The 6,702-nt window shown below is 44.2% G+C and overlaps 1 pseudogene; it reads left to right on the top strand.

Annotated features, from left to right (window-relative positions):
* The first annotated feature begins 402 nt into the window (after positions 1-402).
* On the top strand, positions 403-2,742 carry LOC103655182 (transcription factor ILR3-like; annotated as a pseudogene).
* The last annotated feature ends 3,960 nt before the right edge of the window (positions 2,743-6,702 follow it).

Here is a 6,702-nt window from a genome sequence, read left to right as displayed (position 1 = left end):
GCTCAAGCACGCCTCCTGCCCGGAGTCGCTCTTCTTCCACTTTATGCTGGCGACTCAATTGATGGAGGATTGTGTCACCAGTCCTGATGTTAAGTATGTGTTGCGAGCAATGGGATGTGCTGCTAGGTCATGGATGACATCGTAAAGCCGGACTGCATAGCCAAAGATATAAGTTCCCATCTGTCATGTATGCACTGATCCTGCTATGGTACTAATTTCGGAGTAATTTGCAGTGATTCTGTTGTTTGCTGCCTTTTTTATTACTGAATGCAGTCTACCCCATATGGGCAGAGCTCAATGCCTTACATGTTATTTGGTTGAACTTAGGTAGTAGCAAATAGGAAAAAGAAAGTTCATTTACAGCTGGATCTGCTAATTGATTTTCCCCTTATTTTGCAGTGTGGAAGTGGGCAGCTATGTGAACACCAATGATGTTTTCAAGGAGCCCAATGATGTCTTCAAGGAGCCTGGCAGCAATAAACGGTGTGTCTGTTATTTTGCCCTATGGCTTAAGAAAAGTATTCATATTGTCTTGATGTATGATGGCATCATCCATACAATTGTAACTCTACTGCAACTTGCAGTTTGAGGTCAGGATCCAATGATATGCATGTGCCAACATCTAAAGCTTCTAGGGAAAATTGAGGAGGAACAAGCTGAATGACAGGTAAACTATAGACATAATTTTGCTGACACTGGAGTATCAAAAAATGAATTGCCACGTCACTGACATACCTTTTCATTTCCTTCTTACGGTTTCTAGGTTCCTTGAATTAGGGTCTACATTAGAACCAGGGAAGCCAGTAAAAGCTGACAAAGTTGCTATCCTAAGTGATGCTACTCTCATGGTTATTCAGCTTCGTTTAGAAGCACAGCAGCTGAAAGAAACTAATGGTAGCCTTGAAGAAAAGATCAAAGAACTCAAGGTTATTCAGCCTTTTCTTTTGAACACTGTTAACCCACATATAATACATTGTACTTCTATGGTGCGAACATGCCCCTGTGTTATTCAGGAATCCATAACAATTCCCAGTAGCACTCTTATGTTCATTTACAATTATGCCATCTTTATCTAGGCTGGCAATGCTTTATGGTATTTGTAGCTTATGCCCTTCACGTGAATACACTGTGATTGCTCTTGCATAGCTCATCCAAGGCATTTCCCAGTAGCTTACACAAAATCAGCCCCTGGCTGATTATAGACTACATAATTCGTTAGTCATTACCCGTATGTTGATTATGAACAACAGAGCACAAAACATGAATTGGTCATATAAAGACTCCTAGACCTGTCTATGGTGAGGGTATGAACACACCAGGCCGCACCCATGCTCAACCCCATTTCTGAAATGTCCAGTCTACACACCTTCCCATAACCCCCTACCCATTGGACAATCTGGATCATGTCACTCATTATGGTGTGTTTTCCTGCTTGGGCTCTTGTTCACAAGTGCTGGAATATTCGTATAACACTACAGGTCAAGTGCTGTGGGTGAGGTGACGTGGGTTTCTCGTCGCTGCTGCCACAGCTGGACATCAGCACACCTACGTGTCACACTTCCACACCTGCCCCTCCACTGGGTCTGCCCAGGTTTCACCGCCGTCACTCGTGCACGGTCCTGTGAGATATTGGAGGCACAAAGGAATGCAATGGAGATATGCTGATATGGAGGGGGCTTGCGGTTCCTATGATATCTTTCAGAAACAACTATGTTAGGAGGTCACAAGGGAAGGAGAGGCGATGACGTGTAGAAATAGCGGGACCCGTACTTACACTTGATCCTAAGGGTAGCAAGTTACCCAGTTACCCATACCCGACCCAAATCACGAGTGTGAATTTGGGGAATGGGTTAGGGTATCCAATGACAGGTCTAAAGCCTTCATTTTTTATGATGGATACAATTAGCTATCACAAGCTCTGGAAGCATTTGTAGTTCTGTAAAATTCAATCCACCATGACCCTTTATGCAGAGTAAGTTTGCTAATGATTTGATCAGACTGTTGATTACAATATATTGTATTGTTCAATGTGACTGCTAGGCCTTAACTACTCCACTGGATCTGGATTTTTTTAAGGACACAAAGTTACTTCTTTTCTGACCTCCTCCCCCCCTATGATCTCCAATATGTATGAATTAGTTGTTGTTTCTTTAAATTCCAGGCCAAGAAGGATGAGCTTCGTGATGAGAAGCAGAAGCTGAAATTGGAGAATGAGAGTTTAGAACACCAGATGAAGCTGATGACATCGACTCCAACCTACATGCCTCATCCAACCCTGATGCCGGTGCCTTTCCCTCAGGCACCCCTAGCACCGTTCCATGCCCAGGGGCAAGCTACATGGCAGAAGCTGATGATGCCCTTTGTCAGCTATCCGGGGTACCCAATGTGGCAGTTCATGCCGCCTTCATAGGTTGACACCTCGAAGGACAGTGAAGCGTGCCCTCCTGTTGCATAATCGCTTCGACTGGCGGCTGGTCGTGCTCACACCATGCGAATTAGTCGCAACTGAAGCCCCCCTAGCTGTTGATCCATTGATTGGCTATAACTGCTGTTGTTATATTTGTAGTTCGTTGGTGACCAAGTAAGCTGTTGATATCTATGGCGGGGCGCCCTACTATAGAGGCTACTGATACCCCTTCAATGGTTGTACATTTTTTTACTGTTATTCTTTTTGCGGAGAAAAGAAGAATGTTCGTTCTTGTTCTCCACAGCAACAATGTCACATACCCTATTATTCTATATATATATATGTCGTGTATTTTATATTTAACAATGCTGCGTCTTAACTCATGTCTGTGACAAGCAAATTGTCTGTCATGAATAATTAGCAGTTATTATTTGTTCAAATGTACGTAATGCTGCATGGATAGATGTAATGGATGAATGTAACAGTGAGCTAGGCAATGGTGAGTTCGTCCTGTACATACGCTGGCCACTGGTGTGTTGAATTTGGATACGATCGGGAACCAACAGGATAACAATTTTAGAGAGTTCTGATCAGTGGACAATACTCTGTGAATACAAATATGAAGAAGATTATAAGCTCGTATTCTAAAATTGATCATCACGAACTCTTAGCTCTCTCAATTCTCCTTATCTCCTGTTTTTGTTATGAGGGGAGGTTTAGGGGGAACCTGGACTTGAGCCAACATGAGGCAGTTTGGAGAGGTTCAGACTATAATGTGTGCTTTGACTGATAATTCTGCTTCTGTTAATGTGAAATGGTGCGTCCAGCGAGTCACCGTATGTGCTTGTTTCAGTTGTTTCTTGTAGTCTGTTTCACACAAATGTACATTTGTCTGGTGCATTTGGTGCATAGTGTTTATTTGTAAAAATCTGGTTGCAATCTTGGGACGCATGCAAATCAAGAGGTAGTGTTTATTTGTGTTGCAATCTCAATCTTCATGCTTACCACCAGACAACAAATTACTGCTATTTTTCTCACTTGGTACTGCTCTTTTGGTACTGCGATGAAGCCAGCTTTATGAAGGTTTTTTTATAATTTTCTAGACTTTTGTATTTATACCTTCGATTTGTGATTTATAAAAGTACTATTTAGAAAATGATTGCAGTGTTATAGTGATGGTTACACAATATGGTTTACCTGACCCTGGCTGATCATTTGTGGGGCAAGCAATTGATATAGCTGTGAAAATCATAGTCACTAACCACGCATACTCATAAGATTGCATCATACCACGCGCACTTAGCACAGATCATCATATATGTTGGATGAATACATTTCTCTGGTTACTTGCCTAGGATTTAAGATTCGTTGTTGTTTCGTTTTTTAATTCAAAACTCGGGTGGGAAGTTACACCAGGCATACCTTCTCATGATGCATGTTTGCTTGTATGTATTTTGCTGGCTGAACATTATATATATGTACAAACTGGTTAGCTTCTCATGATGGAATGCAAAAATGTCTCTATCTCATTCTTTGGTTATCGTGTTATTATACGGTTCCGTTGCAACGCACGGGCACTCACCTAGTAAATAATTAAAGATACAATAAAACATTGTAACTAATTAGTTAGTAACTAAACCTTGCTAAAGAACATATATTTGAGAAGTTAATCATGTTGACTAGTCATTTTGGCATCCATTAGGACTACAAATTATTTATCATTTTTTATTTGAAATACAAAGTTACTAGCAATGATTACTAGGTATCAACACACAACGAGAAACAAAAAGGGAAAGGATGCAAAAAAAAATTACGTTCAGAAGCTATACATATGCTGTGAATAGAGAAACTCAGCAGCTATACATATGCCGTGAATAGAGAAACATATATACACAGAACTGATAAGAATATGATGTTGCCAGTGTTGGGCACCAAAATAGACGGGCGGACGGTCCGGCCTGGGGCCGCACGGTCCACGGTCCGAACAATCCACGCTGGTGGTGCAGACGGTCCGCGCGCGTGCAGAATCAGTTAGGGTTCCGAGTTTCTTGCGGTATTTGTTAGCTAAAACTGCGGATTTAGCTCGGGATACGGATTGTAACGGGTCCAAACCTCCCCTCTATATATATATGGAGACTATGGCCGATTGAATATGAACAATCGAATCAATAATCAATATATCTCTTATTTTACCTTGTACATTAGGAGTAGTTCTAGTTTAGCCCTTCTCTACCTCAATTCTTCACTTCTCTTTGGTTCTATGTCGATTAGAGTTGTCTAGGGTGGCCTGCCGGTCTCTAGACAAGGCCTAGGATCTCTCCTCCCCAACGGGATTCCTCCCGGGAGCAAGATCCATGCGCCGCTGGCGAACTACGCCGCCCCTGCGCACGCGCGAACCGTCCGGCCCATCATGCAGGAACCAGCCTCCGCGCCACGTCGCGAACCGTCCGCACCTCCGCAGAGAGCACCGCCACCGGTTCTCACCACAGTGATTGGCACCCGGATCGGCGCCAACACACTTTTTGACGACTCTGCTAGGGACTTCGTGTACAGACCTATCAGATCGACCCTCAATGGCGGGTTCAAAATATAGCTCTGACGGTTCCACCAGCAATATCATAGAGACTTGGGAAACCTTGTCGGCTGAAGAACAACTCAAGTTCGAGGAGCATCAGGAGCAGCTGATCAAGGAAGCGAAGACGAAATTCCTGGCCAACTTTAAAGTGGACAGGAACAATAAAGTCGTTCAACAACAGGCGACAAATCTGGCTTCGCTCCGACCTACTACGGCTACCCCAAGGTGAGCGACACAAACAAACTCCAATCTCTTAAAGCTTACATAGATGAGCAGCGAGACCAAATGCAAAATATCATAGGGGTATGCAAAATGACTATAGAAGGCTAGTACGTGCTTTTGATAAGTCCACCGTCGCAAATTTTCCTTCGCACGAGGTTGATTTGGCAGAAAACACACGTGATTCATCGGCTACAGCTTGTCACGACCAATCACAACCCCTTTAAGGGATGGCGATAGACACACACCCTGGAAAACCACAACCTCCTATGCAAATCGGCGATAAATTTGCCGATCTGCGCATGTCCGGACCGTCCGCACGTGAGCGCGGACCATCCGGGCCAGCAGCGGCCGATCCCATTTTTAGAAATACACCCGAGCCGCCACGTACTGCGCAAACCCTAAACTACCCAGTCGGACCGTCCGCGTACAGTGACGGACAGTCCGCATACAATAACAGACGGTTCGACCATATGGCCGGACGGTTCGCGCACACAGCCAGACGGTCCGCGTATCTAACTGGACGGTCCGGCGCAGAGTTTTTTGAGGAAGATTGTTGCCCAAATCTTTATCCGTCCTAGCTGAACTTCCCGTCATATCCTATAGCACCACAGCACCATAATATAGCATTCCAAACACAAGGGAGTGAGTACTTTCCGGCCCATAGAAGGCCGAAAAGAGACGACCGTTCCTATGAGCCGCATAGGGCAAATATTAATACGCCACAAAATCCAAACTAGTGGGAGGAAGACAATATGCCAATATCCAAACAACCTCACCCATATCGGACCAAAGAGCCGATGGTCTCACACCGGCTGCTATCGATATAGTAAGGGAAGAAATAGTCGGGGCGTTCCGAGATAAGCTCGGAGTTAGCATGGTGCCTGGGGGCAGTCTTATCGGAGACCTTATGATAGCCGATTTAACTACCACACATACCCACAGGGAACCAGGATACCCGAATTCGCAAAATTTTCGGGTGACCAAGGGAAGAGCACACGCGAGCACATAGGCTAGTTATTAGCGCAATTAGGAGAATTAGCCGACACAGAGGCATTCCGTGTGCGTTTATTTTGATTATCTTTAACAGGAAATGCATTCGCATGGTATGTGAAAGTCGCCTAGAGGAGGGTGAATAGGCGAAACCGAGGTTCAGTTCCAAAGAACCTAATCCCCATTGAGGAGGCCACAAAGGTTGGGTCTATTTCAACCATTTCCCTCTCTCTCAAACGGTCACTTAGACCGATTGAGCCTTCCCTTAATCACACGAGTCACTAAGACTCCGCAAGGACCACCGCACACTTGGTGTCTCTTGCTTAGCTTTACAAACCACTTGAGAAATGGAATGAGAAAGGAAGAAGTGAAAATCGCTTAGAGGGGGGGGGGTGAATAGGCGAAACCTGAAATTTATAACTTTAAAGACACACTACAAGCCGGGGGTTAGCGTTAGAATTAAATTCAAGTCAGAAAGAGAGGGAAAACAAATAAACCAAGAAATAAG

This window comes from Zea mays, chromosome 4, assembly GCF_902167145.1.
Source record: "Zea mays cultivar B73 chromosome 4, Zm-B73-REFERENCE-NAM-5.0, whole genome shotgun sequence".
Taxonomy (NCBI): Eukaryota; Viridiplantae; Streptophyta; class Magnoliopsida; order Poales; family Poaceae; genus Zea; species Zea mays.
This window is presented reverse-complemented; position numbering and strand designations above follow the sequence as displayed.